At 41.8% G+C, this 13,169-nt stretch overlaps 1 long non-coding RNA gene across 2 annotated transcripts in view; it reads left to right on the plus strand.

The window, feature by feature from the left end:
* LOC128045437 (uncharacterized) overlaps nucleotides 1–10,044 on the plus strand; it is a 28,957-nt gene extending 18,913 nt beyond the window's left edge. The window contains exons 3-4 of one of the 2 annotated variants that reach the window (XR_008199149.1): nucleotides 428–524; nucleotides 9,621–10,044. This is a non-coding gene — a long non-coding RNA (uncharacterized LOC128045437). The remainder of the gene's footprint in view (nucleotides 1–427; nucleotides 525–9,620) is intronic. The other variant, XR_008199148.1, reaches the window with a different exon arrangement.
* The last annotated feature ends 3,125 nt before the right edge of the window (nucleotides 10,045–13,169 follow it).

The raw sequence follows: 13,169 nt of genomic DNA on the forward strand, positions 1-13,169 counted from the left end.
AAGCATCAATTCTTCGGCGCTCAGCTTTCTTCATAGTCCAACTCTCACATCCATACATGAATACTGGAAAAACAATAGCCTTGACTACCCCATAGGGAAAAGGTATTTGTCTTACTCTTCCTCCACCTAGTATATGTGCCTCATCCAATCAGCAGATGACCCACAAGACCCCTACTCCTTGTACTCTGGGTATAAAAGTGGACTAAGGACCCTGTTCAAGGTCGGTTCTTCCTTGAGCTGGCCTGCTGTTCTAACAGCATTTCCCACTCTAATAAACTTTATTTCCCTCTCATTCTGTCTCATGTCTGGAAATCCTCTTCCAACCCTTGCCTGGACCATGACATTTTTGGTGGCCTGTACAGGGACCTTGGGGTCTCTTCCTCCACCTCTTCACTTCTCCTTTTTCACACGGACCCTCTGCTAACAGGCAAGTGCTGTGGAAGCAACTGAGGAACTCTGGCCAAGGTTACCCTCTGCTGTGTTCCAAAGGCCCCACTGCTCACCAGTAGCTGCCGTCTGAATGGGTGAGGGTCTTGCCTTTCAACTTCTTTCCAACTGAGGACTAGGCCAACCAATATTGTGTGGGCACAGGTCAGGCACTGAAAATCCATTAGGGCGCCTGCCACATGAAGACTCTCGTGTGAGGATGAGGGGGACACGGAACGGATCAGGCCACAAGGACATCTGCCCCTAGCAAGACAACTTCTGAACACTGTGTCAGTTTTTGAAGCAGAACAGACTATTTTCCCCTGGCCACTGCCTCCCCAATAGGATTATAAGGCAGATTCCTCAGCCTTCTTCCTTGTCCCTTTCACTTCTTTCCCTTTCCATCCAGATTGATTTATAGGAGCCTAGGTGTTGCCTCTGAGCCATCCCAAGAGTGCCTTCCATGTTTCAGGGAATCCCAGAATGGTGAGTCACCTGGTTGCTCCCAGGAATCTCTGACTTTCTCTGCCCGGTCACACGATGCCTTAGTCACATGGTTCTCAGAGGTCACCTCTCACTGTTGGATGCGACTGTTGGAACGGTCGCCCATTTTTGTGCCATTAGTAGCACAGAGATGTCACTGAGACAAAAAGGGTTGCCTTTGTGCCAGTAGGTGACTCTCAGTACCCCCATTCTATGGCATGTAGGCTAAGGATGGGTTCTGATATGTCTCAGGAGACTCTCTCAAACTCACTCCTTGGCTACATTCTCAGAAACTGGAAAATTTTGACCCTGCAAAAGGCTTGGCCCCAATGCAAACGGGGGGACCCAAAAAACATGGCCTCTCAATGGCACACTAGCTTTTGCCAAAAGCAGGGAAAGGACTCAGAATTTCCTTATGTTCAGTCCTTCATGGCCCTCAGTCAGAATCCGGATTTTAGGAACTCATGCCGCATGTGTCTTTCTGTTGCCTCCCTATCTCCTGTCCCCCTCTGCCTCTCTCCATCAAATTTCCCAGATGACCTGTACTTGACCTTTTATATTCACATGACCTCTAGGAAAGAATTATGAGGTTCCCTTTGGTCCAGGTCCTTCTCCTATTTTCAAAAGCCTGAGGGATCAAAAAACTCTCCTAACATTCTAAAGAATTTCCTTCTAACTACTCCTGTTTCTCAGTGGAGAAGGACCAAGCTTCCCCAACTCCTGCAAATTCCCTTAACCCTTCCATCTTCTGATGGGACAAAAACATCACTTCTCAACCAGAGGGACAATCCAAGATTTTATCAGCTGATCTGCCCCTGATATCAGAGTCAATTTGAGCACTATTTGGTCTATATTTTAGCTGTGAAACTATGACTACAGAAAAGAAAGATGACTTTTTGACACAGGATGGCCATGATATTCTTTAGACTCCGGAGAAAACTGCTTAAAATGAAATTTTTTTCTTGGAATCTGCAAAACCGGTTCTTTTTGCATATGCAATTAAAAACAACTAGCTTGTTAAAAGGCCTGCCTAGGGAAATGTTTGAAGTTAACCCTTTCCATGTCCTTGTAATACACAGCCCACTTTGCCTGAGACCTCAGCCTTGGACAAATTAGAACCTCAAAAAAAAGGAGGGGGAGATCAAAAAGACATTTTAAATCTCAAGCGGAAAACTATGAAATCTCTGCCTGTCTGTCTGGATTTATACATGTCTCAGTGTGTATCTTTTTTTTATATATATAATATGGCTGAAGTTGTAGAAGAGTTCTAATTTAATCGGCCTAAAGAAAAGTAAGCACTTACAAATCAGACAATTCTAAATACAAGAGAAATTAACCTAGATGAATTTCAAATTATGTAAACTGGGAAATATTCAACATTAAATATCTAGTATTAATGTTTGTTTGCTAATCTAATATAGACATGTCTAAGAGTCATTAACATTAAGCATAATATTTTCATTATGCCTAGGTTTATCATAAGTTAAATATTGTTAAACTGTTACATCTGTTACAAGTTTGTCAGCAAGGAAAGTAACTCTAGTGAAGAAACTTTTAAAAAATATATGAGACAAGAACTTTTAATAAACTATTAAGAATAATTATATTTTAGAAAAATCTATCTAAAACAGTCTCTCTAGATATTGGTAATCTGAATTTCAAAGGTTGTGCTAAACTAAGCGATTGAAGTTTATTGAATAGCTAGGTCATTTCCAAATAAAATAAGATTCTGAAACATTCATTACTGAACACTAACTTCCTATTACAGAGAAACTAGGGATTTTGGACTATTAATGAATAATGTTTGATGTCTTCCTGAGACGTTCTCTAGAATTTTTTTTAGAAATTATCACTGGTAACTATGTTTACCAATCTATAGAATGCTAATATAAAGGTCAGTTCTTGGTTGCTTAAGGAAAGTAGGATGTGTATTTTCAGTAAAGAAGCTATGAGGAATGAAATTACATTTTATGAAGGGAAAAGGAAGTAGGTCTGACATACAGGTGACTGTTTCAGGATGGGAGAATGAAGTAATGGGTACAGAAAGTGATAAGAAGATTTTATGGAAAGTCAACCCCAAGAGAAGAGTTTTGTGCATAAATACAAGTTTTCTTGAGATGTTGAACTGAGGGTTTATTTTTTGTAGAAGCAGAGTCACTCAGTCGTGTCTGACTCTTTGCAACCCCATGAATCGCAGCACGCCAGGCCTTCCTGTCCATCATCAACTCCTGGAGTTCACTCAGATTCATGTCTATCGAGTCAGTGATGCCATCCAGCCATCTCATCCTCTGTCGTCCCCTTCTCCTCCTGCCCCCAATCCCTCCCGGCATCAGAGTCTTTTCCAATGAGTCAACTCTTCGCATGAGGTGGCCAAAGTACTGGAGTTTCAGCTTTAGCATCATTCCTTCCAAAGAAATCCCAGGGCTGATCTCCTTCAGAATGGACTGGTTGGATCTCCTCACAGTCCAAGGGACTCTCAAGAGTCTTCTCCAAAAGCATCAATTCTTCGGCGCTCAGCCTTCTTCACAGTCCAACTCTCACATCCATACGTGACTACAGGAAAAACCATAGCCTTGACTAGACGGACCTTAGTTGGCAAAATAATGTCTCTGCTTTTGAATATGCTATCTAGGTTGGTCATAACTTTTCCTCCGAGGAGTAAGCGTCTTTTAATTTCATGGCTGCAATCACCATCTGCAGTGATTTTGGAGCCCCTCAAAAATTAAGTCTGACACTGTTTCTACTGTTTCCCCATCTATTTCCCATGAAGTGATGGGACCAGATGCCATGATCTTTGTTTTCTGAATGTTGACCCTGCTGACTGGAGTTGACACTTGCCAGCTGTCTCTATAAATATTACATCATGAACACTGCAAGCTGCTGAGCTTCAACACCCCCTGAAAAGTGTTCAGGGTGGATATCAGAAATAAGGCACTCTGCTCTGGGAAAAACCCAGAAGAACTGGCCTTCAGATAGTCAGATATTTTCAGGTAAAGATTTTATGAGCCCAAATTCTTGCATCTTCTTACACCTAGAGAAATGCTAACATCACAAACCACTGTCTGATCCTGGCTCTCCTGGCTAGCCCCTGAGCAGCTTTTCTGCTTCTATTAATCTTTGGGCCATGTACATATTCTGTTGTTTTTGAGATTGCATCCAAGTACTACATTTCGGACTCTTTTGTTGACTATGACGGCTACTCCATTTTTTCTCAGGGATTCTTGCCCACAGTAGTACATATAATGGTCATCTGAGTAAGATTCACCCATTTCAGTCCATTTTAGTTTGCTGATTCCCTGCCACAGGGATGAGGGTTCTCTGGATACAGCCAACTTGGGTGTGGCATAAGCCCTCTTGGAGGAGGTTGCCCTTAACCCCACCAAAGAGCTGCCAGAACTTACACAGGACTGGGAGATAGACTCTGGGAGGGCACAAACAGAACTTTGTGCACCAGGACCCAGGAGAAGGGAGCAGTGACACCATAGGAGACTGACCCAGACTTGCCTGTGAGTGTCCAGAAGTCTCCAGTGGAGGCGGGGGTTGGTGGCAGCCTGCTGCAGGGGTGGGGGCACTGAGTGTAGCAGTAGATGCATGGGATCTTTTGAAGGAGGTCACCGTTATCTTCATTACCTCCACCATAGTTTGGCCCCAGGTAAATAGCAGGGTGGCAAGTAATACACAGGTAAGATGAGGTGGCAAGAATACACAGAAGAACTGTACAAAAAAGATCTTCACGACTCAGAAAATCATGATGGGTGTGATCACCCTAGAGCCAGACATCCTGGAATGTGAAGTCAAGTGGGCCTTAGGAAGCATCACTATGGAGGTGACGGAATTCCAGTTGAGCTATTTCAAATCCTGGAGGATGATGCTATAAAAGTGCTGCACTTAATATGCCAGCAAATTTGGAAAACTCAGCAGTGGCCACAGGACTGGAAAATGTCAGTTTTCATTCCGATCCCAAAGAAAGGCAATGCCAAGAATGCTCAAACTACCGCATAATTACACTCACCTCACACACTAGAAAAGTAATGCCCAAAATTCTCCAAGCCAGGCTTCAGCAATACATGAACTGTGAACTTCCAGATGTTCAAGCAGGTTTTAGAAAAGACCGAGGAACCAGAGATCAAATTGCTAACATCTGCTGGATCATCAAAAAAGCATATGAATTCCAGAAAAAAAACATCTATTTCTGCTTTATTGACTATGCCAAAGCCTTTGACTGTGTGGATCACAATAAACTGTGGAAAATTCTGAAAGAGATGGGAATATCAGACCACCTGACCTGCCTCTTGAGAAATCGGTATGCAGGTCAGGAAGCAACAGTTAGAACTGGACATGGAACAACAGACTGGTTCCAAATAGGAAAAGGAGTATGTCAAGGCTGTATATTGTCACCCTACTTATTTAACTTACATGCAGAGTACATCATGAGAAATGCTGGGCTGGATAAAGCACAAACTGGAATCAAGATTGCTGGGAGAAATATCAATAACCTTAGATATGCAGATGACACCACCCTATGGCAGAAAGTGAAGAGGAACTAAAGAGCCTCTTGATGAAAGTGAAAGAGGAGAGTGAAAAAGTTGGCTTAAAGCTCAACATTCAGAAAACTAAGATCATGGCATCCAGTCCCATCACTTCATGGGAAATAGATGGGGAAACAGTGTCAGACTTTATTTTTCTGGGCTCCAAAATCACTGCAGATGGTGACTGCAGCCATGAAATTAAAAGACGCTTACTCCTTGGAAGGAAAGTTATAACCAACCTAGACAGCATATTGAAAAGCAGAGACATTGCTTTGCCAACAAAGGTCTGTCAAGTCAAAGCTATAGTTTTTCCAGTATTCGTGTATGGATGTGAGAGTTGGACTTTAAAGAAAGCTGAATGCCGAAGAATTGATGCTTTTGAACTGTGGTGTTGGAGAAGACTCTTGAGAGTCCCTTGGACTACATGGAGATCCAACCAGTCCATCCTAAAAGGAGATCAATCCTGAGTGTTCATTGGAAGGGCTGATGCTGAAGCTGAAACTCCAATACTTTGGCCACCTGACGCGAAGAGCTGACTCATTTGGAAAGACCCTGATGCTGGGTAAGATTGAGGGCAGGAAGAGTGGGGGATGACAGAGGATGAGATGGTTGGATGCCATCACCGACTCAAGGGACATGGGTTTGAGTAAACTCCGGGAGTTGGTGATGGACAGGGAGGCCTGGCATGCTGCAGTTCATGGCGTTGCAATGAATTGGACATGACTGGGTGACTCAACTGAACTGGACTAAAATAGCAGGGAGGGAATACAGCTTCATCCATCAACACAAAAATCAGATTAAAACTTTACTAAGCATGGCCCCACCCATCAGAACAAGACCCAGTTTCCCCCTCAGTCAGTCTCTCCCATCAGGAAGCTTCCATAAGCTATCCTTTTCCATCAGAGGGCAAACAGACTGAAAACCACAATCACAGAAAACTAACCAATCTAATCACATGGACCACAGCCTTGTCTAACTCAATGAAACTATGAGCCATGTTGTATAGGGCCACCCAAGACGGATGGGTCATGGTGAGAGTTTTGACAAAATGTGGTCCACTGGAGAAGAGAATGGCAAACCACTTCAATATTCTTGTCTTGAGAACCCCATGAACAGTATGAAAAGGCAAAAAGATAGGACACTGAGAGATGAACTCCCCAGATTGCGAGGTACTCAATATGCTACTGGAGATCAGTGGAGAAATAACTCCAGAAAGAATGAAGGGATGGAGCCAAAGCAAAAATAACACTCAGTTGTAGATGTGACTGGCAATGGAAGCAAGGTCTGATGCTTTAAAGAGCAATGTTGCACAGGAGCTTGGAATTATAAGTCCATGAATCAAGGCAAATTGGAAGTGGTCAAACAGAAGATGGCAAGAGTGAACACCGGAATCAGAGAACTATAATGGACTGGAATGGGTGAATTTAACTCAGATGACCACTATATCTACTACTGTGGGCAAGAATCCCTTAGAAGAAATGGAGTAGCCATCATAGTCAGCAAAAGAGTCTGAAAGGCAGTACTTGGATGTAATCTCAAAAACAACAGAATGATCTCTGTTCATTTCCAAGACAAACCATTCAGTATTACAGTAATCCAAGTCTATGCTCCAACCAGTAATGCTGAAGAAGCTGATGGTGAATGGGTCTATGAAGACCTACAAGACCTTTTAGAACTAATACCCCAAAAATGTCCTTTTCATTATAGGGGACTGGAATGCAAAAGTAGGAAGTCAAGAGATACCTGGAATAACAGGCAAATTTGGCCTTGGAGTACAGAATGAAGCAGGGCAAAGGCTAAGAGAGTTTTGCCAAGAGAACGCACTAGTCATAGCAAATACCCTCATCCAACAACATAAGAGAAGACTCTACACATGGACATCATCAGATAGTCAACAGTGAAATTAGATTGATTATATTCTTTGCAGACAAAGATGGAGAAGCTGTATATAGTCAGCAAAAAGAAGACCAGGGGCTGACTGTGGCTCAGATCATAAACTCCATATTGCCAAATTCTGACTTAAATTGAAGAAAGTAGAGAAAACCACTAGACCATTCAGGTATGGCCTAAATCAAATACCTTATGATTATACAGTGGAAGTGAGAAATAGATTTAAGGGACTAGATCTGATAGACAGAGTGCCTGATGAACTATGGACAGAGGTTTGTGACACTGTACAGGAGACAAGGGATCAAGAACATCCCCAGAAAAAGAAATGCAAAAAAGCAAAATGGCTGTCTGAGGAGAACTTACAAACATCTGTGAAAAGAAGAGAAGTGAAAAGCAAAGAAGAAAAGGAAAGATATACACATTTGAATGCAGAGTTCCAAAGAACAGCAAGGAGAGATAAGAACGCCTTCCTCAGTGATCAGTGCAAAAAGATATAAAGGAAAACAATAAAATGGGAAAGACTAGAGATCTCTTCAAAAAAATCAGAGATACCCATGGAAGATTTCATGCTGAGATGGGCTCAATAAAGGACAGAAATGGTGTAGCCCTAACAGAAGCAGAAAACATTAAGAAGAGGTGGCAAGAATACACAGAAGAACTGTACGAAAAAAAAAAAAGATTTTCATGACCCAGATAATCATGATGGTGTAATCACTCACCTAGAGCAAGACATCGTAGAATGTGAAGTCAAACAGACCTTAGGAAGCATCACTACGAACAAACCTAGTGGAGGTGATGGAATTCCAGTTGAGCTATTTCAAATCCTAAAAGATGATGCTGTAAAAGTGCTGCACTCAATATGCCAGCAAATTTGGAAAACTCAGCAGTGGCCGTGGGACTGGAAAAAGTCAGTTTTCATTCCAATCCCAAAGAAAAACAATGACAAAGAATGCTCAAACTACTACACAGTTGCACTCATCTCACATGCTAGTAAAGTAATGCTCAAAATTCTCCAAGCCAGGCATCAACAGTATGGAACTGTGAACTTCCAGATGTTGAAGCTGGTTTTAGAAAAGGCAGAGGAACCAGAGATCAAATTGCTAACATCTGCTGGATCATCGAGAAAGCAAGAGAGTTCCAGAAAAACATCTACTTCTGCTTTATTGACTATGCCAAAGCCTTTGACTGTGTGGATCACAATAAACTATGGAAAATTCTGAAAGAGATGGGAATATCAGACCACCTGACCTGCCTCCTGAGAAATCTGTATGCAGGTCAAGAAGCAACAGCTAGAACTGGACATGGAACAACAGACTGGTTCCAAATAGAAAAAAGGAGTATATCAAGGCTGTATATTGTTACCATGCTTATTTAACATATATGCAGAGTACATCATGAGAAATGCTGGGCTGGATGAAGCACAACCTGGAATCAAGATTGCTGGGAGAAATATCAATAACCTCAGATATGCAGATTACACCATCCTTATGGCAGAAAGCGAAGAACTAAAGAGCCTCTTGATGAAAGTGAAAGAGGAGTGTGAAAAAGTTAGCTTATAGCTCAACATTCAGAAAACTAAGATCATGGCATCCAGTCCCATCGCTTCATGGCAAAGATGGGGAAACAGTAGAGACAGTGGCAGACTTTATATATTTGGGCTCCAAAATCACTGCATATGGTGATTGCAGCCATGAAATTAAAAGACGCTTACTCCTTGGGAGGAAAGTTATAAACCTAGACAGCATATTAGAAAGCAGAGCCATTACTTTGCCAACAAAGCACTTTGTTGGCATTACTTTGCCTCTAGTCAAGGCTATGGTTTTTCCAGTATTCATGTATGGATGTTAAAATTGGACTATAAAGAAAGCTGAGTGCTGAAGAATTGATGCTTTTGAACTGTGGTGTTGGAGAAGACTCTTGAGAGTTCCTTAGTATGCAAGGAAATCTAGCCTGTCCATCCTAAAGGAGATCAGTCCTGAATATTCATTGGAAGGACTGATGCTAAAGCTGAAACTCCAATACTTTGGCCACCTGATGCAAAGGGCTGACTCATTTGAAAAGACCCTGATGCTGGGAAAGATTGAAGGGGGGAGGAGAATGGGACAACAAAGGATGAGATGGTTGGATGGCATCACCAACTCGATGGGCATGAACTTGAGTAAACTCCAGGAGTTGGTGATGGACAGGGAAGCCTGGCATCCTGCAGTCCATGGGGTTGCAAAGAGTCAGACATGACTGAGCAACTGATGTGAACTGAACATTTAACTTTCTTTTTAAATTTGTTTCTTCTAGAATACAACAAATCTCCAAGTAGTAGTACAACAAGGATATTACCTGTCCAACATTTAGAGGATGCTGAAACAAGTCACCTTATCATTCCATGGACTCTTATCTCCCTCCTTAAATGCACCCTGAGAGAGCAGGCAAAGAGAATCCAGAGCCCCACGATGCCCCTGTACAGCCTGACGAAGCCAGAGTGGTCATCGCCCCCTTTCCCCTGAGACTGGATTCTCAAATGCCTGAGAAGGGAAATAATTAGTTTGTTAAACATGAGCAGGGTATCAAGAGGGGCAAAAGAATTGGCCCTTAAAATAAAGAGAGGGAGGAATGTGGTGACCCAAGGACTAAAAAGCATTATAACCTGTCTCCCCTCTTATCACATAGGGAGAAGGTATTTGCCTTACTTTTTCCCCACCCAGTATACGTGCCTCATCCAGTCAGCAAATGATGCAAGACCCCTGTCTTACTCCTTGTACCCTGGGTATAAAAGTGGACTAAGGACCTTGTTCAAGCTCACTTCTCCCTTGAGCTAGCCTGCTGTTCTAACAGCATCTCCCATTCTAATAAACTTAATTTTCCTCTCCTGTCTCATGTCTGGAAATTCTTTTCCACCCGTAAGACCACAACAATTACTACTACCTCTACGACTACATCAAGATTTGAAGATAGGATCAGAACCTGACAGGACAAAAACTAATTGCATCATTCTCACAATAGCAATATTAATCAGTATATTAATGTAATGGCAAAGAACCTGAAAAAAGTCTTTAGTACTTTCTTTTATTTTTCAGGAAAATATGTACAGTGTCCCCCATAAGACATTGACTATCTGACTTTTATGAATTGGAGGAAAATGAAGACCCCTCAAATGGCTGTCTTGCTTTTATATACAAAATTGTTCTATGCATCTAACCTGAAATTCTTTCCTGTCTTAACTTCTCTATCAGGGATTCCAATAGGCCAAGGGGAAAATGATAGTCACAGCATCTCCTGGGTATCAGGTTCATTTAGGTTGATGTAACAAGAGAAGTGGAAATTCCTCATAGAGATAAAAGCAGAGCTGGGGAGTAACCATTAACCTCAAGCAATCAAACTGAGTACTGCACAAATATAGGAAAAAGAACACCAGAGAGCAATCTAAATAAAACCTGTAGGGAAGATGGACCAAAGGGCATAGAGCTGCAAGTCAATTATAGGTAAGAGACACAGAAGTCCCAAGTTGTAACCCTCTGAAAATGAGATGGAAGATGCCAAGTCTTTTCTTGGCAAGACTATGGCACAGCAAAGGTGGGGAACTATGTTTATTTCTAATGAAATAACCAAATAGTCTGGGAGCATTTAAATCCCAAGATTTCACTGAAGCATTCATTCATTCAACTAATTTTATTACTAGTATCATCATCCTAACCATTACTGGTGTCAAGTATTCTTCACCTTTTTCTTTTAACCAGAGAGATTTATGACTCCCATCTTATTAACCAATTACATGGGTTCTCAATTCTAGCTGTAGGTCATAATTACTGATAGAGGTGATTTTAATCTGCAAGGCCCTTCTTCCCTGAGCCACTAAATGAGAATTGCTTGAGGGCAGGACATGGTCATGTAATGAACCCTAAAACACTTCTCTGGAACAAAAGTCTTTTGTAGCATCCATGCTGTTACTGAGTCCAAGCTTGGTCTGCTATGACAGGCCAATAAAATCAGAGATGAGATATTAAGGCAAGGAATACAACTTTATTTGGAAAGCAGGCTGACTGAGAAGATAGCAGACTAATGTCTCAAAATAGCCCTCTTGTTGGGGTCTGCATGCTGGGTTCTTTTATAGAACAGAAAGGGGGCCACGTTGAGGAAGTAAAGTAAAAAGGCCATTATCTTGCAAATATCTCCTGGAGAGGCCAGCCTCAGGGAGGGGATGTGTTAATCTCTTCTTTCTTGCAGCCATTCTCAGGTGGGCAGAGTCAGATTATCTCCCTGTGAGCTGAACAAAACACTTTTAGTTTAACAGTCAGCCAGAAGGACAGAGTTCCCTGAGGCAAGGCATTATGTATGATTATAATAAGAAAAGGAATGAAAAGCAAAGGTTAAAGTCAAAGAAACACATCCAACAAGAAGTCAGAATTGGCTCTTTCCTGCAACACTGCCATCCACCTTAGACTGAGGATTTCTGGAGCTCCTGAGGAGGAGCCAGGATCCCAGTTTGGGTGAAAAAGACACCCTCTTGCAGACACCCTTCACTTCTGAGGAGCCAAGTTTTGGGTGGTTATTGCTGCTCTGAAAGTACAAGCTTTACAAATGCCCTATTGTTTGATGAAGGTGTAGGGTGTATGATTCAAAAGCATTCAGGGTGGGGTGGGTGGTGGAAATTTATTTACAAGATTGCCTGTAAATGGTTTGATTCTATATATTGCCAGAGAATGAACCGATGGTTTATCTTCTAGAATTTATACAGCAAACACTCCAAAACAGATGAGGAGGGAACATTTGAGCAGGGATCTAGCTATTGATGGTTTGGGTTTCCCTGGTGGCTCAGAAAGTAAAGAATCCACCTGCAATGCGGGAGACCTGGGTTTGATCCCTGGGTTGGGAAGATCCCCAGAAGGAGGGCATGGCAACCCACTCCAGTATTGATGGTTTAGAACTCTGCCGCTTGCTAATGTGAAACTTGGAGCAGGCTGCTTGACTTCTCTGATCCTCAGGAACGTCAAGCTAAGATTACTTCCTTGTAGGTTCTTGCAGTGACTAAAGGATAGAGCATAAGAAAAGCAGCTGGCACAATGCTCAGACCAAAGTTAATCTTAATAGTTAATACACATTTAGAAAAGCAGCACAGCCAAGCTTTTCGTTTTCCTAATTTTGTCTCTTTCCTTATTTAATAAAAATGGGTGTTACATAATTGTCACCATCAAAACCCCAGAAAACAGGGGAGACAGGATGAAAGGTCAGAGGTTACTGCTCTGCAATTCTCTCAGGTAGACACTTAATGAATTCTGATTAATTAATATTCATTAAACAACTTGTAGAGACCAGGTAGAGCATAAAGGGAAAATGGCCAACTGAGAGCTCAGCCTACTTTCATACCAGCTCCTCTGCACAGAAATTAATCCAACACAAAGTCAACATTTGCAGAACTCCAGTATGAGACATTATTTAAAGCTCAGCTGAAATTGTCTCTCTTCCCTATTTGAGAACCTGGGGTCAGGGACAAAAGGATCATCAATCACCCATCAGATGTCATTTAAAAAATCTGTGTCTGTTTTGCTTTTTCTTTTTTTTAAATGATGCATCATTATTTATTTATTCAGTTTTTCCCCATTTTTATTGAGTTCTAATTGACACTCATCATTGCGTAAGTTTAAGGTGTATGGTAGAATGGTTTGACTAACGAATATTGCAAATCCATCTTGCCTTTGATAATAATATCTAGCATTTAATGAGTGCTTACTACAGACCATTTTGATATGTTCTCTCTTATAACTGTCAGAGCACAGTTATTTCCATGTTAGAGATAAAGGAAACTCAGGGCCGCTGAGTAGTGCAGAGGTTTAGAAATGTGCCCAAGAT

Source organism: Budorcas taxicolor, chromosome 3, assembly GCF_023091745.1.
Source record: "Budorcas taxicolor isolate Tak-1 chromosome 3, Takin1.1, whole genome shotgun sequence".
NCBI classification, from domain to species: Eukaryota; Metazoa; Chordata; class Mammalia; order Artiodactyla; family Bovidae; genus Budorcas; species Budorcas taxicolor.